The sequence below is a fragment of the Bactrocera tryoni genome, chromosome 1 (assembly GCF_016617805.1).
Source record: "Bactrocera tryoni isolate S06 chromosome 1, CSIRO_BtryS06_freeze2, whole genome shotgun sequence".
NCBI lineage: Eukaryota > Metazoa > Arthropoda > Insecta > Diptera > Tephritidae > Bactrocera > Bactrocera tryoni.
In genome coordinates this window covers 33,232,784-33,256,577 of record NC_052499.1, presented here as the reverse complement: position 1 = coordinate 33,256,577, position 23,794 = coordinate 33,232,784, and the positions used below count along the sequence as shown (strand labels likewise).

General features: G+C 36.8%; 1 protein-coding gene and 1 pseudogene across 1 annotated transcript in view; both read right to left on the bottom strand.

The window, feature by feature from the left end:
• LOC120766752 (homeobox protein abdominal-B-like) overlaps positions 1-23,794 on the bottom strand; it is a 156,638-nt gene that overhangs the window by 66,961 nt on the left and 65,883 nt on the right. The gene's annotated exons all lie outside the window — the stretch shown is intronic.
• Positions 11,627-11,829, bottom strand: LOC120767104 (annotated as a pseudogene).

Here is a 23,794-nt window from a genome sequence, read left to right as displayed (position 1 = left end):
ATATTTTCCAACTTGGTTGACTTTATACCGCAAATGTCGATCAATATGTAAGACATTGAGCTTTATAAGATAAAATTCAAATACCTCATGTAATAATTTCAAACTTCCGGTTCATTTTATAACGTATATATCGGTAAATATGTACGACATCTTAGGAAAATTAAGTTAACTTATAACACTAGCTACATGTACTTTAGCTGGAGTGCCTAATTGGATCATGAGTTTACTCAGTTTCTAAATACTGTACATATAATTTTCGTAAGTCTAACAAATTTTATGCCCAATATGTAAGTCAGGGTGTGAATAATCTTCACGAAATTGGGTGGAAACATGTTATCGAGTATACATGTATAATGATAAACGTTAAGGCCAGATCTTCCCCTAGCCCCAATATACGTGAGATGGTGATTTCCATCCATTTTGACTTTTCATCTGAATTTAACAATCAGCGTTTATCGCTGCTTATCAATGAGATTGATCTAGACCCTAGCCTAAGCCGTACATACAATACCTAAGATACTGACCTTGCCTCTCTCTGGTTGTTTTTTTTCTCATATACCCCATATATAAAATTTATTGCCTTCTACAGAAACAAATTTCATTATGGGTATGACTAGTATTGAAATTCGCTCAAACTTCCAACTTAATATTTTACTTTAATTAATTAAAATAGTATTTAGCTTACAAATATTTTATAAGTGTTAAGCACGAAAGGCCACTTCTACATATTTAGTTTTCTACCAGTAAAAAGAATCAACTTAGGGTGATTAATGTTGTAACGGAACAAAATGACTTAGTACTTAAGTTTCTGAATTCAATATTACCAGATTATAAGAATTTAAAACTATATTAAAAATATATAAATCCTTTACAGTGATGCTGTAGGATTTATGAAGTGAATCTTACAACCCGATTTTCTACTTATCTGTCGTCAAAAGGTACGAAAGCAAACCAGTATGAACAGTTAAAACATTACAAATGAAATAAGTACTTCTCTACATAAGAGCAAGAAAAAGTAAACTTAAACATTTTTTAACCATTTCGACGATAAATGCAAGTACAAATATAATTTTTTTTAATTATCACATAATAAAAGTATTAAATTTAAATTTAAAAATAATATTTAGATTGAAATTTAGAGTTTTTTAAAGTAAGTAGTAAAAATAATAATCCTCTGTTTAAGTTAAAGGTATAAATTTTTATACTCTCGCAACAAAGTTGCTAAGGAGAGTATTATAGTTTTGTTCACATAACGGTTGTTTGTAAGTCCTAAAACTAAAAGAGTCAGATATAGGGTTATACATATATACCAAAGTGATCAGGGTGACGAGTAGAGTTGAAATCCGTCTGTCCGTCCGTCCGTCCGTGTGATGAAACTTGGTACACGTATTTATTGGCTCCATAAGAAGGTTAAGTTCGAAGATGGGCAAAATCGGCCAACTGCCACGCCCACAAAATGGCGAAAACCGAAAACCTATAAAGTGTCATAACTAAGCCATAAACAAAGGTATTAAAGTGAAATTTGGCACAAAGGATCGTATTAGGGAGGGGCATATGTGGACGTAATTTTTTTGGAAAAGTGGGAGTGGACCCGCCCCCTACTAAGTTTTTTGTACATATCTAGGAAACTACTATAGCTTTGTCAACCAAACTCTACAGAGTCGTTTCCTTCAGGCATTTCCATATACAGTTTAAAAATAGAAGAAATCGGATAATAACAACGCCCACCTCCCATACAAAGGTTATGTTGAAAATCACTAAAAGTGCGTTAACCGACTAACAAAAAACGTCAGAAACACTCAATTTTACGGAACAAATGGCAGAAGGAAGCTGCACCCAGGCTTTTTTTTTTAAATTGAAAATGGGCGTGGCGTCGCCCACTTATGGACCAAAAACCATTCCTCAGGAACTACTAGACCGATTTCAATGAAATTCGGTATATAATATTTTCTTAACACCCTGATGATATGTACGAAATATGGGTGAAATCGGTTCACATCACGCCTTCTTCCAATATAACGCTATTTTGAATTCCATCTGATGCCTTCTCTGTATAATACATACATTAGGAACCAATGATGATAGCGGAATAAAACTTTACACAAATACGGTATTTGAAAAATATGTAAATGAAGGATAATGAAATCTCGATTATCACTTTATCATGCGACAGTATAAAATGTTCGGTGACACCCGAACTTAGCCCCTCCTTACTTGCTACGAATATTTTAATAACTTATACACATGTGTATATACATATGTATATGTACTTGTAGTATGCTTTTAAAATATAACAGTCGCCACGCTATCCTGCTAAAGGTTTATGAATATTCTCTTTCATTGGTATCTATTTACGTTCTCAATTGTCACTATCATTGAAGCGAATAAATCACTTTACACCACTTTTGTTAGAATGCACAATATCAAATATATATTTACTCCTTGACATACCATATGCGTAAGATGGCATTAAAATGTATGTATGTATATGAATGCGCAGTTTTGTTGTTTTTATACTCTTGCAACATGTTGCAACAAAGTATAATAGTTTTGTTCACCTTTTTTGTTAAAACCAATCCAGATAGATAAAAATAGATAAATAATATAGTTAAATAAATAATATAAAAATAAAATTTTAACCGTTAATATCTTTTAAACGGCTAAGTTTGCGAAAAAACCGTTATAGACCTTTTTTGAAGGGCATTTAATTTTCTAAATCCATATATATATCTTAACGGAAATATTTTTTCAAGCAGTTAGAAAAAGATATAAATTTTTCTAGGCGGAAGACTTTCCCGTTACAGTTAAGAATTTATACTAGAAAAGCCTTTCTTGGAGTTGTCTATCAACAACAACAAACAATAATAACTTTTTGACCCACCCTTTTATATATATGTATATATGTAACTGATCAGTATGGCAAGACAATCACGTCACTGCCGGGCCGTCTGTCTGTCTGTATCTCGGTGCAAGAGATAACTTGAGTAAAAATTGAGATGGATGCACAAAAGCTGTTTATAGGCACTGAACGGTGGTATCGTACTATTGCCACGCCCTCAAAATGACGTTAAAAGAAAAACTTTAAAAGATTATAATTAGGCCACAAATTAAGATACAAAGCTGTAATATTGTACAAAGTATCGAAGCATGAATGAGCATCTGCGATTTAAAACTATTTAAAAAGTCGACGTAGTCCTACCCTCCAGTTAATTAAAATCTCGCAAACAGATATTTCAACCAAAATTGATGAGAAGATGTCTTTGTACCGCTTCTTTAAACACGGTGAAAATAAATGAATTCAATTTAAAATTTTGCCTACTCCCTATATAAAGGTTCCGTTAAAAACTACCAAAACTGAGATAAATATGTGAAATCTTTCCTATGTTTCGTTGTGAAAATCGAGTCATAACCCCGTCTACTTTCCATAAATCCCATTTTTAAATGATTATTTCATTTTCGAGTATATAAATCTATAGCCATTGACGTTATCGAAATAAAACTTTAAGATATATGTGTGTAAGTTATGTGTCATCATATCCAAAAATAGTCAAACTTGGACCGTAACTTTTCATACTAGATTTACACATACATAGATTTTCGAACTTTCTGTTGACTTTATGTCATATATACTGATGACATCTTAAATGAACATAGTCCCGCTCTAATAACAGTTTTTCGTTTTGTCTAAAATGGATAAAATTGGACGAATAATAATCCTCCTTTCAATATACCTAATATATGAATTTAAAAATTCCGATTAAATTTATAGCATGATCGGTCAATAAGTGAGATGTCTTAACAAAATTAAGTGAACGTACAATATTGGATACACTTCAACTTATTCCCGAAAATATACATATGTGTGGAATTTTAATGAAATTCTTCTTAAAAATTAAATTCTTCTTGGTTTAATGATAAACCTCATATCTCTTATATTATGGCTTCTTATTATTTAATTGACTTTTTCGTCATATACGCAATATATTATATTTAACCTCTTTGGTTGAGGTTACTTTATCACATAACATATTAACATATCACATTTCAATCACGTTCGTCTGTCCATACATGCGAACTTTTAGTTTTTGAGCAAGAAGTGCTCATTTGTCGGTGTGGCCGATATTGGATATACATATATATATTGCTGTCATACAAACTGAAAGATCGGAATCAAGTGCTTATATGGAAACTTGTTCTTTTGACGAGATATCTTTACCAAATTTGGCATGAGTTACTGTCCAAGACAGCTGTGCAATCTAAGAAGAAATTGTTTAGATCGAGTCACTATAGCACATACAAACATGCAGCCAAATTGACCGATCAAAGTTCTCACAACACCTGGAACAAGGCCCAAGGCTTTTATCTTTGAAAATTGTGAGAGTACATAATATTCGGTTACAGCCACACTTATCCATTCCTTACTTGTTTAATTTAATTATTTTCGTTCTTGCTGTGACTGGTTTTCGTTTCATTGTCTGAATGCGACACATTTTACGACTTATAAATTACCGCATTTTTCATTCCGTATTCTTTTGCGCTATCCTCCCTTATGCCCCATTTGAATAACTGACTCAGCCTCGGTAGATGTTAACCAAAATGAAGGACACCCATAACCAAATTCTTGCTATTCGATTTCGAATTGCATTGGAACATTGCGTCGACCATATTTATAGTGTTTGCTCTACTGCATGGTGTGCATACACACGTAGACATTTGTTGTTTCGTTCGAATATGTGTGGCTGTTGGTGATGCCGCCGCGGCTGATTGTTGCATGAATTTAGGGCAGCTCCATTAAAGAGTGACAGCTACAAAATTTACGACTTTGCGGCACTAACATGGCTGCAGAAAAATAATTTTACTTATCGGTTTCCATATACCTACCATATGGGTATATTGAATTATTTATATACAGAATAACACGTATGTATGCTTCTCTTTCAACCCTGCCTCTGCTCCTGCGCAGACTCTCAAATTTAATCACATTCCCAATAACCCAAGCAAATACAAAGTTTCATATCACATTATCTGTACAATGGAATGGGTTGAAATTCCAAGTCAATGGCGGCCATGCCACTTTGGTAAGATAATCTTTAGAATATCAATTACAAACAGGTTTAAAATGAGTATCAGGTTCATTATATTATGAATAAAGGAGATTAGCGACCGTTAAGAGCTTAAACTATTCAGAATGCAATATTACCATTTGAAAAAAAAAATAACTGCGGAAAATTTATGCTAACTAACTAAAAAAAAATAAAAAGGAATATATTTAAACAACAGAAAAACAATTTATTCAAAATTCTTGATTTAATATCCTTTTGGTTATATTAATTTTAAGATAAACTTAGTATTTCGTATTCGCTACTGCCTCACATCAATTGTGCATTGATTTAATAAGACTCCAAGATCACACTAGCACTTTATCCGTATTTAGAATATTTTAATCTTACCCTGCTTATATTGAGAATTCTATTATTCTGAGCTGAAAGATAGCCATCCTAAACATAGAATTTTCATTAAAAAACTTTTTGGTTAACTGTGCCGTATTTTGATTTATCCTCCACCATGATTTACTACTTGTTATACATATAAAGGATCGAATTCTTGATTTATTAGAACATAGCTTCAATCATCTGGGTCTATGCGATTTATATTCACTCGACCGCTCCAACCGGCATACCAGACCAATCCAACTTTTTTCGTTGTCTTTGAATCTTAGTTAAATTGTTTTCTTGTGTTCTGCTCCACAAACTAATACAGATTCGACCAAACGCCGAACATGCATCCTCTAGGATATTTGGATATCAATTTCATCCTGAATTTTGAATTAAATGCCTGCGAAACTCTTCTTAGCTCTCTTCAAGAGATGCTTGCTGCGGTCTATTCTTGTTGAAGTTGTTCGGGTCCTTATCTGGCATACAACATTAACAATAGTTTTAAAATTATCAATATTATTTATTTATCTAAACGTTCTTCGGATTTTCAGAACTTTTCGGCTTTACAAAGACTAAAAAATAAACAGTGCAGGAAGGGTCTATAGCTGGTAATGAGGTATTAATTCGAATATATACTTACGAATGTACGGATATGGCAATCCACTCAGGTCGTCACGCTGATCACATATACTTTATAAGGTCTCTGACGCTTCTAAAATAATATGTAAGAATTCAGGACTATCTATTCAAGAAAACTGTATGAATTTACTACAATCAAATTTGGCATCTTAGTTTCATTACTACATTTTGCTTGTCCAAAATTTTATGTATGTACATACATATATTAAAATTAAGCTTTTTAATTCAAATCAGATATATATGATAAAAACTCAAACAGAGTGTAGCCTTATATAGGGATGCAAGATCAAGGTCTAGACCATTTTTTTAATACTCAGCGCTAAACCATATTATTTTAAGACTAATAGTTTAACTACTTTACTTATTTTTATTTTAATTTCAGTAAATATCAAACATATACGTTATGAAGTCAACCGGACCCGATTTTATCAATTTTTGGCATCAAATCAAATTATTACCAGAACCATTGTAACATATGCAATTGAGATATAAACTATTATACTATCTTTTAAGTTAGATTAAACTGGACATACTAGTGTGCTAAATTTTTTTAAATACGATTTAGTGGCTTATGACTTCGTAATTATTTAAATATTAGTAGATCCGGCCACGCGTTGCTGTGGTATACATTTTATACTATTATTCATATAATAAAATGTTCAATGCAGTGAAAATTTTATTTAGGAATATGTAAAGACGAAAACGTTTTTGTCGGCATAAGAATTGGAGGGATTGTACACAGCGTGCAAAATTTTGCTAAAATTGGTTCAGTAGTTTACACATAGTTTTTATATGTAAATATATGTACGCATACTTAAAACTAAGTTAAAATTGATTGTGATTTGTCTGAAACCGTAGAGCATTTCTGCTTCAATACTATTATTAATAATCACAACGTCGCCGTCATAATTATAATTATGCAATACCGCCCCTAACTATGCATGTAACACACTTCTGCATACATACTCTATACTAATAAAGGCACATAGTTTTAACTATTTCATGAATGAGTGATAGTCCCATCGACATCTTGCAGTTCTCTGCCCCGCACAAATGCCACGTTCTTCAATCTTTTCTTCTGTCACTCTTAGTCTGAGCCATCAAAATTTTAATGTCAATCGTAATAATAGCAATTATCACGGGCTGCAGAAGACACCAAACACAATGGGAAGTGTTTATAAGTATATATTTATCGCTACCACTGTTAAAAACTATCACTGCAACAACAATCTTGGCAGTAATATTAGCAATGGTAATAGCAAAGCAATCAATCTACAGCATGGCGAAAAGAGTACTGAGTGCGGCAAAGCACTATAATCTCATACAACGTTACGGACACTTGCTAAAGTTACTTGGCAGGTGGAAACATGAGAGAATTTTCTGGCAAACCAAATGTCCAGTCAACAGATAAATATGGTATAGAATTCAATGCAATACATATAAAAATATAAATGTAAGCCATTAGTTAGCGAATTATTGCTGCAGTTGATGTCTGCATTATTACCGCAAAACGTCACAGTTTAGGAAGTATCAACTCAACTTCACTAGGCTTGCTGCAATACTTCAACTTGTACTTCAATGCAAAATACCAGTAAATAATTTTATTATTTTGTTTAATTGGCTATAACCGTTTTTATTATTCTCTGCACACATTGTGCTCACTTTTTTATTATTGTTTTTATTGTTGTTGTATGGTCATATTTTTCTCGCTGTTGTAATTATTATATAAATCATAGTTACTCCTGTGTTGGCTGCAAATGTTTGTACATGGGTTGCCTGAGTGGTTTTCATAATTTTTTGTTTATTTTGTTAATACTAAAAATAAAGTATAACACATTGTACTGGAGACTTTATTGCATTTACTGTTATACTGGCTTTATTGCTGTTGTTGTTACTGTTATTGTTACAACCACTAAATCATTTCACTGCGATTGGCGTTTAAACCATAACCAATGTTTTATTACACAGAAAAGACGAAATCGCAAAGCATTTCCAAATTTCGCGTATACTCTAAAATAATATTGCTTACGTTTTTGAATATAGATAGTGTAATATTTAACAGATAAACACATTAATTCATAAGGTAAATTTATTAATTTTGAATTCTAAATATGATATTTAGATAAATAATTATAAATATTATTTAGATATAAAACTTGCATTTATTATTGCAATTGTTTGCACAACTCTTCAGCTAATTATTCTCAAAGTGTTATTATTTGTTCGACAAAGCTCAAGCTATCTAGGGATACAGCATGGCAGGATGTAGATGGACTAAGTCATTAGGCTAGTTGTGAATACCTAATAAGTAGCCTCTGACTAAGAGCGAAGGAAGAGGAGGGTTCGACAAAAGGCCTGAATTGTCGGTGATATGGTATACTGGGAAAGTTAACACGTTGGATGCCAACAGAAAAACACTCACAACCGATAGCCATAAGGAAGGAGTACCTTAACGCTTTTCGGCGAAGTATGTAGTAGAGTTTTGTGGTCCCCAGTGCTAGATCTTCCTTTGAAACAAACAGGATCCGAAAGAGCAGTACTTATTCCAGTTGTTCGAAACTCTGCCAAACGGGAATATATAGAGAATATATAGCTGAAATTGGCAGCTCTTCTGTGATAAAATGAAGATAGAGACTGCGATAACATCTGACTGCGATAACATCTGACCATCTGACCATTAGGGTTATATGTATACATATAAATGATCAGGCTGACGAGAAAAGTTGAAATCCGGTTGACTGTCTGCCTATCCGTCCGTGCGTCCGTCCGCTCGTGCAAGCTGTAACTTGAGTAAAAAATTTAGATGTCTTGCTGAAACTTAGTATGCAAGTTCCTTAGTACAAAAAAAAATTTAGTTCGTAGATGGGCGTAGTCAAACCACTGTCACACCCACTAATCGCCATTAGCTGAACACATATAAAGTGCCATAACTAAGCGTTAAATTAAAACACAAGGTCTGTCGCAAAAGAAACTGAACTTTTTAAATATAACTTTTTCTGGTGGCGCCACCTGTTGGTAAAAAGTTTGATCTCTTGTTGACATTTCGTAAAAATTTTAAGACAATTGGATAACTACAATCGATGTTATCGACCAAAAAGTGACAGCAGCTTTTGGTCAGTTTATGGTGATCAGTGCCTATCCCGTAGAAAGAAAAGAAGTCAAAAATAAAGAAAATGCTGATTTGTTTTTACGATTCCGAGGGTATTGTACACCGAGAGTTCGTCCCGTCCCATCTGGCCAGTCGATTAATGCTATGTTTTACCTTGGTGTTATGAAGCGTCTTTTGTCACGCATTCGTCGTGCTCGACCACAATACCGTGAGGCAGGGTCCTGGCGCCTGTTGCACGATAATGCGCCGTGTCATCGGTCGACGCTTGTCAATGATTTTTTGGCAAAAAACTCCATATTAACCATTAATCACTCCCCCTACTCACCTGATCTGGCACCCTGTGACTTTTACCTATTTGGAAAACTTCATTTGCTCATGAAAGGACACTGGTTTCAGGACATTTCAGCTTTCCAAAAGGCGACGACCGATATTCTCAAGAGCATTCCGAAAAATGACCTTAAACACTCATTTGAAATGCTAATCGACCGTGCTAAACGTTGTATCGAAGCATAAGAAAACTACTTTGAATAAAAAAAGGTGCGTGGAGTCCCTACGCGCGGAAGAAGTTTACTTCTTAGTGATATTCAGAAATGCATATCATTTGTATGAAAGAAAACTACAACATTTAAATTCATTATGCACATTTTATAAAGCAAAGTCTAAATGAAGGAGTTTTGACTCGGAAAGTAGTTATGTCTCTTCGTTGCGGAAGGGAATATGCAGCGTAACCATCTCTCTTTTGTACTCTTCGAATTGGGTTGTCACATTATAATTTGTATATCTTATATCATGGTGTTTAGTCAATTTCTTGTATTCAATATTGGCGTTGCATTTGTTCCGTTTGTCCGTCCGTCTGTCCGTCTGTCCGTCCGTCCGTCCGTGCAAGCTTTAACTTGAGTAAAAATTGAGATATCATGATGAAACTTGGTACACGTATTCCTTGGCTCCATAAGAAGGTTAAGTTCGAAGATAGGCAAAATCGGCCAACTGCCACGCCCACAAAATGGCGGAAACCAAAAACCTATAAAGTGTCATAACTAAGCCATAAATAAAGATATTAAAGTGAAATTTGGCACAAAGGATCGCATTAGGTAGAGGCATATTCGGACGCAATTTCTTTGGAAAAGTGGGAGTGGACCCGCCCCCTACTAAGTTTTTTGTACATATCTCGGAAACTACTATAGCTATGTCAACCAAACTCTACAGAGTCGTTTCCTTCAGGCATTTCCATATACAGTTCAAAAATGGAAAAAATCGGATAATAACCACGCCCACCTCCCATACAAAGGTTATGTTGAAAATCACTAAAAGTGCGTTAACCGACTAACAAAAAACGTCAGAAACACTAAATTTTACGGGAGAAATGGCAGAAGGAAGCTGCATCCAGGCTTTTTTTACAAATTGAACATGGGCGTGGCCTCGCCCACTTATGGACCAAAAACCAAATCTCAGGAACGACTAGACCGATTTCAATGAAATTCGGTATATAATATTTTCTTAACACCCTGATGACATGTACGAAATATGGGTGAAATCGGTTAGCAACCACGCCTTCTTCCAATATAACGCTATTTTGAATTCCATCTGATGCCTTTTCTGTATAATACGAGTATATACATTAGGAACCAATGATGATAGCGGAATAAAACTTTACACAAATCTCGATTATCACTTTATCATGCGAGAGTATAAAATGTTCGGTGACACCCGAACTTAGCCCTTCCTTACTTGTTGTATAGAAATTTGACCGGCGTAGAAGCAAAATGCGAAACAATCATACATATATTATGTCGTTTGCACATTTGTCTGTATGTTTGCGAAAGCAAATGTTCTACAAAAGCATATTTCTATACTTAAACAAAATTATTTGAACCATCGTATATTTCTTACATGCATAACCAAACCATACTTAAGACAACGCCACGAAAGTGTCAATAGTGGTGTTGATGGTAAGCACATAAAAAGTCACAATGTGAACGCAGGTTCGAATCTCGACGGACTTAGTCTTTAATTTTTGCATTTTAACATGGTAATACTATACTAATAAATATTTTTCTTACTAATAGAAATTAAATTTATCACAGTAATATACCTAATATACATATACATACATAATATTGCTGTGATAAATTTAATTTCTATTAGTTCGAAAAATATTTATTAGTATAGTATACGATGTTAAAAGGCATACATCTTTCTATCCTATCTTGTGTATCTGCACATGCTCATATGAATGTATGTTTACGCATGTGCGCGTTCAGAAATTCAAAGAATTCGCGCAAAAAAAAGAGAGACGAAAGAAATAAAATCACATAAAATAGTTGAGAATTCGCAAAAATTAAAAAAAAACGAAAGAAAAATAATGCGCAAGCATACATAAGCGTACTGTATTTATTGACCGCATTATTTTTGCGTAAAACGTTGGATTTTATTCATTAAAATCACCGCTCAGAAGTCGTTTTATCCGTTGTAAGCGAGCGATTTTCGAAGAAACATCATTTCTAATATGCCACAACACAATATTAGAAATGAAGTTCATAAACCTCACGCTGTCAGATAAAACGATATACCTCGTCATCGCGGGTCGATTTCCAAAAAATTTAAATGAAGGCTAACTACAGAAATGATCCTGTAAAGTATAGCCTTAATTTTTCAACGGCCAACGCAGAGTATTTCAACCAAAATATACGCAAAATAGTTGAGAATTCGCAGAAATGAAAGACAAACGAAAGAAAAAGAAGCATAACTTCAATAACACACAAGCATACAAACATACATATGCGCAGCAGCAGCAAGGAAAAAGGTAACAATCGGTGATCCATTGTATATTTCTGTCATGCATAACCAAACCATAATTAGGACAACGCAATACAAGTGTCAATAGTGGTGTTGGTGGTAAGCGCTTGAAAAGTTACGACGAGCACGTAGGTTCGAATCCCAACAGAATTTATTTTTAATTGAATATGTCACCAACCAAAAATTGAAACATTGTTCTACAAAAACAACAACAGCATAAGCATGGCAACATTGTGTTGTTGGTAGAAAAGCCGAGCTGTGCCGAAAGAAACGAACAAACGATCGCCGATTGTCACCGCTTCGCTTGCTGCTCGAACATCTTCGCAGACAAGGTTGCGTAGATTCATATTGAGCAAGGTTGCGCAACCTGAATCTATCGCAACCTTTTCCGAACTCGTATAAGAAGTATAACTTCAAAAATTTAGCTCTTGAAAAATATTAATTTTGTGTTGTTTTTTTAACAGTCCTGTTTCTTTTGCGACAGACCTTGTATAAGGCTGAAATTTGATACAGAGGATCGCAGCAGCAAGGGGCAAAAATCGCCCACTTTTTGGTGAAATCCCATATCTCGGTACCCGACATACTGATTTTGACAAAATTTAGTACGTGGCATTATTCTTACATTATAATATTCTTCTTCTTTACTGGCGAAGACACCGCTTACGCGATTATAGCCGAGTTAACAACAGCGCGCCAGTCGTTCCTTCTTTTCGCTACGTGGCGCCAATTGGATATTCCACGCGAAGCCAGGTTCTTCTCCACTTGGTCCTTCTAACGGAGTGGAGGTCTTCCTCTTCCTCTGCTTCCCCCGGCGGATACTGCGTCGAATACTTTCAGAGCTGGAGTGTTTTCATCCATCCGGACAACATGACCTAGCCAGCGTAGCCGCTGTCTTTTAATTCGCTGAACTATGCCAATTTCGTCGTATATCTCGTACAGCTCATCGTTCCATCGAATGCGATATTCGCCGTGGCCAATGCGCAAAGGACCATAAATCTTTCACAAAACTTTTCTCTCGAAAACTCTCAACGTCGACTCATTAGTTGATGTCATCGTCCAAGCCTCTGCACCATATAGCAGGACGGGAATTATGAGCGACTTATAGAGTTTGGCTTTTGTTCGTCGAGAGAGGACTTTACTTTTCAATTGCATACTCAGTCCGAAGTAGCACCTGTTGGCAAGAATTATCCTGCGTTGGATTTCTAGGCTGACATTGTTGGTGGTGTTTATGCTGGCTCCCAAATATACGAAACTATCTACAACTTCAAAGTTGTGACTGTCAACAATGACGTGAGAGCCAAGTCGCGAGTGCGACGACTGTTTGTTTGATTACAGAAGATATTTCGTCTTGCCCTCGTTCACTGCCAGACCCATTTTCTGTGCTTCCTTGTCCAGTCTGGAGAAAGCAGAACTAACATACGCCAGCAGCTATACACTCTTATAAAATATTGTGCCTGCTATATTAAGGTCTGCAGCTCGAACTATTTTCTCCAGCAGCAGATTGAAGAAGTCGCACGATAGGGAGTCGCCTTGTCTGAAACCTCGTTTGGTATCGAACGGCTCGGAGAGGTCCTTCCCGATCCTGACGGAGCTTTTGCTGTTGCTCAACGTCAGTTTACACAGCCTTATTAGTTTTGCGGGGATACCAAACTCAGACATCGCGGCATAAAGGCAGCTCCTTTTCGTGCTATCGAAAGCAGCACTCAAATCGACGAAGAGGAGGTGTGTGTCTGGTCGGCTGTTGATTTGCCAGGTCTAAAGCCACCCTGATAAGGTCCAATCAGTTTGTTGACGGTGGGCTTTAATCTTTCACACAATACGCTCGATAGAACTTTATACGCGATGTTGAGGAGGCTAATCCCACGGTAGTTGGCGCAGATTGTGGGGTCTCCCTTTTTATGGAATGGGCAGAGCACACTTAAATTCCAATCGTTGGGCATGCTTTCATCCGACCATATTTTACAAAGAAGCTGATGCATGCTCCTTATCAGTTCTGCCCCGCCGTGTTTGAATCCATCGGCCCCGGCCGCTTTGTTATTCTTCAGGCGGGTAATTGCTATTCGAACTTCTTCATGGTCGGGCAATGGAACGCCTGCTCCATCGTCATCGATTGGGGAATCGATTCGCCTTCTCCTGGCGTTGTACGTTCACTGCCATTCAGCAGGCTGGATAAGTGTTCCCTCCATAATTTAAATATGCTCTGGGCATCGGTGACTAGATCACCATTGGGGGTTCTACAAAAGTGTGCTCCGGTCTTGAAACCTTGTGTAAGCCGCCGCATTTTTTCGTAGAATTTTCGAGCATTACCCCTGTTAGCCAGCTTATCAAGCTCTTCGTACTCACGCATTTCGGCCTCTTTCTTTTTCTGTCTGCAAATGCGTCTCGCTTCCCTCTTCAACTCTCGGTATCTATCTCATCCCGCACGTATTGTAGTCGATCGTAACGTTGCGAGGGGGGCAGTCTGTTTTCTCTCCGCTGCGACACGGCACTCCTCGTCTTACCTTACGTAAGGAGTTTGAAATGACGTCCCACAGTTCCCTTATTCCGAGTTGTTGGCGAGTGCTCTCAGAGAGCAGGAGTGGAAGCCGAGTAGAAAATCGTTTGGCTGTCTGCTGTGATTGCAGCTTCTCGAAGCCGAGCCTTCCTTGTGTTTGTTGATGTGCGCTTTTTGCTGCACAGAGGCGGGTGCGAATCTTGGTTGCAACAAGATAGTGGTCCGAGTCGATGTTAGGACCTGGGAGCGTACGCACGTCTAGAATACTGGACACGTGTCTTTTGTTTATCACAACATGATCGATCTGGTTGTTGGGTTTTCCATCCGGAGACAGCCAGGTTGTTGGCTGATGAATTTTCTTGTGCTGGAATCTAGTACCACAGATAACCATATTTCGGGCCCCGGCAAAGTCGATCAGCCTCAACCCATTTCGGGATTTTTCGTCGTGGAGGCTGAATTTACCGACCGTAGTGCCAAAGATACCTTCTTTGACCACCCTGGCGTTAAAGTCGCCAAGCACGATTTTGACATCGTGGCGGGGGCAGCTCTCATAGGCGCACTCCAAGCGCTCATAGAAGGCATCTTTGGTCACATCGTCCTTCTCTTCCGTCGGGGCGTGGGCGCAAATCAGCGCAAAGCTGATATGTTGAAGAACCTCGCTTTGATGCGGATTGTGGCTAGACGTTCATTCACCGGAGTGAATGATAGTACTCGGCGACGGAGTCTCTCTCCCACCACGAATCCCACACCAAACTTGCGCTCCTTTGTTTGGCCACTGTAGTAAATGCCACAAGGACCTACTCGTCTCTATCCTTGTCCCGACCATCACATTTCTTAGACGGCGGTGATGTCAGGGCAGCTGCACCTTCCCAATTAAGGGACCGGGCATTACAGGTACATGCTCTAATATCGTAGTCCTTATTTCGTTTGCCATGGTCGTCATCAAAAGGAGGGTTTCTATTCCGAGGCTGTTGGTAATTTTTCATTGACCCAGCGCGCAACCCTATTTAGGGGATGTTTTGCCTTTTCACTTTAGCTCGCCTTCGAACGGGTGTTCTTGTGGTATGTCTATAAGTCAAAAATGGGTTGAATCGGACCAATACTTCCCTGAGCTCCTATGTACTTAATATAAAGACTTGCGGGCTTCAGGGTGGCTGTAGCTCATATATCGGCCAATATGTGACTTATCCATGTGTTTTACTCATAACAGTGTATCTGTGCGCCTAAAATAGATAAATTTGTGCAAAAACTTGGCCTAGACCCTATCCAATGTATGTCATTTCGACATCCGGTTGCACTCGAACATTGCCTTTCTTTACTTGTTGAAATTGATTTTATTAAAATAGGCATATTTCAAACGTACTTATGCAATAAATTTCGTCTAACCGAAACAAAATGTTAAATTCTTACTATTACACAATTTAACACACCCCCTTTAATTCAAAAGACAAATAATTAGAGTATGGTAATGCTCGGTAACACCCGGACTATCTCAGTGTTACTAGCAAGCGTTAGATGAAAAAAATATTATACGAGTACTCCGTTCAACATTTGCGAGAATATAAACATTTTTGAACTCAAGTTACACATAAAATATTCACAAATTCTGTGAATTAAAGCAGATTTGGAACAATTTCCGATATGATAACGCAGAAACACAACAACTTCAAATTTAGTTTGTTTATTTTATGTAAATACTTTATAAACGCTTTTCATTTTATGGCTAACATTGTACTCATAGTAATACGAATCCCTTTTTATTTATTTCCAGCAACATGGTATCTGCTTCATCTATTTTTGTGCATTATACATACGTATGGCTCAAATTTCTCTGTTTACATTTATAAAGCAATTAATGTATGTGTTGAATTAATCTCAATTACTAAGCCTGTCAATCTTATAACGCTTCTATTCCAAATTGTTTTACCGCTTTGGTTAAATGTAAATTGTGTTCGGACAGTCGCTGAAAATAAAAATATTTGGGGCCATCCATAAATTACGTCACACCTTGAAGGGGGGGAGAGTATCATTCCGAAGTGACATTGTGTGACAAGGGGAAGGCGGGGGTCAAAAGCTTTGTGACATCACATTTCAAAATTTGTGATGTACAAACGTGAAATTTATAGGTAAACAAAAAAATATTAAACATTTATAAACACAATCTTTGTTTTTTAATACTTAAGTTGTAACGAAGCTTTTTACTGTCCCTGCTTCTTACAAGTATAACTTGCTGAGGTATACTCGCCGTGTCCAGGGTTCGTTACAATAAATTTGTAAACATTGGGGCCTTTCTGCGAATCGTACTTTATTTTATTTTATATTATAATTTTAATTAAAGTTACAAAATTGTCTCCCGCGTTGTAATGTCGTCGCCCGAGGAAAGTGCTGTCAGGGTAACGGTTCAGTGTGGTCCGTTAGGGCAATACCGTTTCCCGCTCTGCTGCGCTCCTGGGTGCTAGACGACTGGCTGCTCTGTACCACGCCGATCACGCTCGGCTACTTGTTGTTGTTTCGTCTGCTTGTCTGATTTCTGTTACTGGACTGGATATTGAACATGCTATGATGTTGAAAAATATTGCTACTTGATATGCTAATCATGTATGTACGTGAGTCACAATATTTTTTACAAATAATTAAATGAGAAACTATTGCATGTTGCGGTGTAAGACGTTCTAGTCTGTGGAAATTGTTAAAAGACGGATTTTTACCACCACCTGTATTAATTAAACAGACATCAGAAGGTTATGGAGACACAGGGAGTGACGACAATGACGCTAAGTTTGCTCCATTATTACTACAGATATTATTAAATCTCCAAGCATCATCCCATCTGAAACAAGTTCCATATGATAGTTATTGCCCTAGTGTCGAGTCATACTTATTTAAAAGATCGTGTAGCATATGTGGCCTATATTTTTCTTCATATAAAGCCACCAATTACCACAAACAATCACATAAAAAAAAGAGCTGTTACCTATCGCGAAAATTCGTCCTCAAAGAATTGCGGCTAGACGTGCCCGAGAGATTCTCTGTTTAATGAATGATGACAATGCTTTATGTATGGAAGAATACGATGTTGATACGAAAGATGTTCCTGATATCCAAATTCAGAACGAAAATAAAGTGCCTGATTTACCAGTAATAAATGATACTATAAAGGAGTGGGTCAAAAGTCCATGGACACAAGATGATTAAGTTTTGTATTTTTAATGATTAAGTTTTGAATTTTTAATTAGCATAATTAAGTATCTATTATTTCTTGACTAGTTATTTGTTGTCTCTGTACTTTAATATTTAACTAAATGTTGATTTTATTAAAGATTATTCAATAAATATAAGAATAAATAGAATAACCTGTTTTTTATGTTTTGAAAAATCCATAAAATTGAAAAATGTGTGACGTCACGACTTGGTTGTGGAGGGGGGTTAAAAAGTCCTTAAATTCGTGTGACGTATTTTATTGATGGCCCCTTCCAATATACATATAAATAGTCGGCCTAATTTTCTTAGTGCTTTAAATCTAATGATAACACTTCATAACTTATATTATGTGGTAACAAACCGAGATATCTGATAAGTACACTATTTCGCATTATTCTGAAATTTTATCTCGAAATCGGCACACCAATCTTATTTTGAAACAGTTACTTTACTTCACAATATGCTTCCAATTGATGTGGTTTATATCCTTTGACATCATCTGACTCCATTATATACCTACATATATCTCCATGAAAGCAGTGAAATTAACATCCCTGATAGTAGAAGACAAGTATCACTATGAAAATATAGAGATAACGAAGTACGTACATGTATACACCAAACATACATACATACTTATATATGTATGTGTGTCAAAACTTAAGGCTAGATTCAATTAAAGACCCATACATTTATAATTTCATTGACACATTACAACACTAACCTCATCCAGAGCATACGCTGTCCATAACGAATTAGGAGAAAAAAACTATTAATTGGTAAATCTAAATAATGGGAGTGGTTGAAATATTTTAAAAATCAGAGCTCCATTCATTCAGATAGAATATCCCGAAATCTATGATTCAAAAGAATTTACAATATTATATTCCAGCAACATGTTTCTGAGAGTTTAATAGTTTTGTGTACCTAACGATTGTTTGTTACACCTAAAACTAAACGAGATAAATAGAGGGTTATATACATACATATGTATAATAAATAAAATTAATACTTGGCGGAAGTTGGCATTATAGATGAATCAAAACATCGCATCTAAAAGCTATAAAGTGCTATAACTAAGTTACGAATTAAGGTACAAAACTGAAAATTATTGTAGCATCACATTCTGATATTCTTACACATATTAATTTTTGACATTTTTATATAACCTTTCATTATTATATTAGAGTTTGAAAATGGACTGCAACCACACTTACTTCTCATAAATAAATTCATAGAGCTTCATTAAGTAAAATATCTTATGAAAATTAAGTGAACTTATAATCTTGCAAATACCATACTTTAATGTCGGAAATGAGTAAAATAATACAAATACTACATAAAATGATTTTCAAGTGGACATAATTGAGTTATTTGAAGAAACATGTTTTCGAGTATACTTATCAGCACAGACCTTCCCTAAGCTGCAAAATATTCAATATAGCGATTTTCACCATTCAGGATGACCATAACTTTTATATTGATCTACATATATTTTCTTCGATGTTTAATAAAATTAATAACATTATAAAAATGTTATTTAGCGTTAAAAACTAAAAAAAAAATACTGAGCTTGACTTTTGGCCCAGAAAGTGTAATACAGTCTACGTTCACCAATTACAACTAAAGTTTGAAATGCATTCAACGCTCTGTATTTTAAATCGATAATTCGAATTTGTGAAAGGGAATCCCCAATTTATTTATGTTATTCGGTAATCGATCTGTTTAAATACAAAACTATATCATTGATATGCCAAATAAACGTAAGAAAAATACTTTGTTATTGGAAGCCAAAGTCCAAATCTTGAAAAAGCTGGACAAAGGTGTTCAAGAGAACGGTTAGCCTTAAACATATTTAAAGACAACAAGTAAGGAAGGGCTAAGTTCGGGTGTCACCGAACATTTTATACTCTCGCACTATAAAGTGATAATCGAGATTTCATTATTAGTCATTTACATACTTTTCAAATACCGTATTTGTGTAAAGTTTCATTCCGCTATCATCATTGGTTCCTAATGTATATATTATACAGAGAAGGCATCAGATGGAATTCAAAATAGTGTTATATTGGAAGAAGGCGTGGTTGTGAACCGATTTCACCCATATTTTGTACATATCATCAGGGTGTTAAGAAAATATTACATACCGAATTTCATTGAAATCGGTCGAGTAGTTCCCGAGATATGGTTTTTGGTCCATAAGTGGGCGACGCCACTCCCATTTTCAATTTAAAAAAAGCCTGGGTGCAGCTTCCTTCTGCCATTTGTTCCGTAAAATTTAGTGTTTCTGACGTTTTTTGCTAGTCGGTTAACGCACTTTTAGTGATTTTCAACATAACCTTTGTATGGGAGGTGGGCGAGGTTATTATCCGATTTCTTCCATTTTTGAACTGTATATGAAAATGCCTGAAGAAAACGACTCTGTAGGATTTGCTTCTTAATTATTTGCAGCGAAACTTTTTCTAGTGATGTTAAAAGTGGATGAGATGGGATTAATGGACTCACAAATATATAGTGTAGATGAAGGCGGATTAATTTATAGTTGTTTATTTGATCAAACACACGTCACTACTTACGAAAAAACTGCCCCTGAATATAAAATCCAAAAGGAACGAATTTCAATCTTACTCTGTGCAAACATTCATGGATCAAAAAATTGTTTCCATTGGTGATTATAAAATGAAAAAAGGGGTTTTCAAGGATTTAGTAATTTACTTCATTATAATTTTTCAAAAAAGGCTTGGAGGACATCTCGAAATTTTCATGATTGATTAGCATACAGAGTATTATAGTTTTGTTGTACGTATCACCTAAAACTAAAAGAGAGAGATATAGGGTTATATATATATATAAATTATTAAAGTGATTGGAGGATGGAGTCATGTGTAGAAGTTCACGCAAGTGAGAAAAGTTCTCTGATCGCCATTCACTTGGGAGTGGCCAGAAACGATTCTTTTACACATGGCTCAAGCAGCTCACAACTTCCGGTCTTTGCCCAAGTATCCTCTGGGTAGCCTAAGAACATCCGTTCGAAGGCGAGCTAAAGTGAGAAGGCGAAACATCCCCTACATAGGGTTGTGCGCTGGGTTTGGGATCCGCTACGTAAAAAAACACCCCCAATGAAAAGGAGCAACAAACCTCGGAAAAGAAACCCCCCTTTTGATGACGACCATGGCAAACGAAATAAGGACTATGATATCAGGGCATGCATCTGGAATGTCCGGACCCTTAATTGGGAAGGTGCCGCTGCCCAGCTGGTTGATGTCCTCGAGAAAAGAAAGGCTGACATCACCGCCGTCCAAGAAATGCCATGGACGGGACAAGGACAGAGACGAGTAGGTCCTTGTGACATTTACTACAGTGGCCATATAAAGGAGCGCATGATATTGATATCATCGGCCTCAACACCCACGCCGTTAGTTCTGCTTTCTACAGGCTGGACAAGGAAGCACAGAAAATGGGTCTGGCAGTGCACGAGGGCAAGACGAAATATCTCCTGTCATCAAACAAACAGTCGTCGCACTCGCGACTAGATAATTTCGTTTATTTAGGAACCAGTACTAACACTACCAACAATGTCAACCTGCAAATCCAACGCAGGATTGCTCTTGCCAACAGGTGCTACTTCGGGCTGAGTAGGCAATTGAAAAGTAAAGTCCTTTCTCGACGAACAAAAACCAAACTCTATAAGTCACTCATAATTCCCGTACTGCTATATGGTGCAGAGGCTTAGACGATAACAACAAGCGGCTACGCTGGCTAGGTTATGTTGTCCGAATGGATGAAAACACTCCAGCTCTGAAAGTATTCGACGCAGTACCCGCCGGGGGAAGGAGAGGAAAACTTGGTATGCAAGTTCCTTAGTAAAAAAAAATTCGAGTTCTTAGATGGGCGTAATCGGACCACTGCCACGTCTACAAATATCCATTAACCGGAAACATATAAAGTGCCATAACTAAGCACTAAATTAAGACATAAAGCTGTAATTTGGTACAGAGTATCACTTTTTTGAAAAAGGGGGCGTCGGCCCGTCCTCAAGTTTAACAAGTTTAAAGTACATACATATCTCCGAAACCACTTAAGCAACAACACCCAAATTTGCTGAGTACAAATCTTTTAAAAGAAGGATAACGCCGCTCACTTCCTATATAACAGTAGTATTAAAAACTACTAAAAGCGTGTTAAATAAATAAAGAAATACGCCAGTTACATTAGGTTTTACCACCGAGATGGTATGAGAGATCTTTATGGAGCGGTGTAAAAATTAGGCGATGGGCGTAACACCGCCCAATTTTTGGTTAAATCCCGACAGACCGATTTTGACAAAATTTAGTACGTAGCATTGACGATGGAGCAAACGTTTCATTGCCCGACCATGAAGAAGTTCGAATAGCAATTACCCGTCTGAAGAACAACAAAGCGACGTGAGCCGATGGATTGCCAGCCGAGCTATTCAAACGTGGGGGTAAAGAACTGATAAGGAGCATAAACAAGCTGCTTTGCTAAATATGGTCGGACGAAAGCATGTTCAACGATTATAATATATGTAAGTGTTCTCTGCCCAATTCACAAAAAGGGATAACCCACAATCAGCGCGAAGTACCGTGTGATAAGTCTCCTCAACATCACGTATAAGGTTCTACAGAGCGTATGGTGTGAAGATTAAAGCCCACCGTCATCAAACTGATTGCACTTTATCAGTGTGGCTTTAGACCTGGCAAATCAAGAACTGATCAGATATTCACCACGCGCTAAATCTTGGAAAAGACCCGTGAAAAGAAAATCGACACACACCACCTCTTCGTCGATTTCAAAGTTGCTTTTGATAGCACGAAAAGGAGCTGCCCGTATGCCGCGATTTCTGAATTTGGTATCCCCGCAAAACTAATAAGGCTGTGTAAACTGACGTTAAGAAACACCAAAAGGTCGGTCAGGATCGGTAAGGACCTTTTCGAGCCGTTTCATACCAAACGGGATTTCAGGCAAGGCGACTCCCTTTCGTGTGAATTCTTCAAACTTCTTCTGGAGAAAATATTTCGAGCTGCAGAACTAATTAGAGAAGGTACCATCTTCTATAAGAGTGTACCGTTACTGGTGTAAGCCAATGATATTTATACCATTGTCCTCAGCACCCGCGCCGTTAGTTCTGCTTTCTCCAAACTGTGTAAGGAAGCGAAGCAAATGGGTCTGGAAGTGAACGAGGACAAGACGAGATACCTCCTCTCATCAAACAAACAGTCGTCGCACTCGCGACTTGGCTCTCACGTCACTGTTGACCGTCATAACTTTGAAGTTGTAGATAATTTCGTCTATCTTGGAACCAGTAAACCACCAAAAATGTCAGCCTGAAAATCCAACGCAGAATAACTCTTGCCAGCAGGTGCTACTTTGGGCTGAGTAGGCAATTGAGAAGTAAAGTCATCTCTCGACAAACATAAACCAAACTCTATAAGTCACTCATTATTCCCGTTTTGCTAAGTGGTGCAGAGGAATCCACTCCGTTAGAAGGACCAAGTGGAGAAGGACCTGGCTTCGCTTGGAATCTCCAATTGGCGCAACGTAGCGAACAGAAGAAACGACTGGCGCGCTGTTGTTAACTCGGCTATAACCGCGAAAGCGGTGTCTACGCCCGTAAAGAAAAAGAAGTACGTCGTATGTCACATTGTGAAAATGAACGAAATCGGACTTTAACCATGCCTACTTACCATATAGCACAATTTTAAATTCCACTTGATTCGTTCATTTACAGTGCATAAATCAAGAAGCAATTAATATGTGTGCCAACTTATGACTAAAAATTGTTTAAATCCAATAAAAACTGTTCAATTCCCTGGATACCGAATATTTGGACCCCGATACCTATATTTTACTTTTAGTTGAATCCTTCTCTTGGGTATGTCTGTTTGTCAAAAATGGGTTGAATCGGACCAATACTTTACTTAGCCCCCATATACTTAATATAAAGATTTTCGAACTTCGGGCTGACTTTGTACCGCATATATGTATCTGCCAATATATGAGTTATCTCATTAAATATGTAAATTTGAGCGAAAACTTGGCCTAGCGCGTATATAACTAATATTAGGATTTTCGAATATCCGGCTGAATTTACTCTATGAG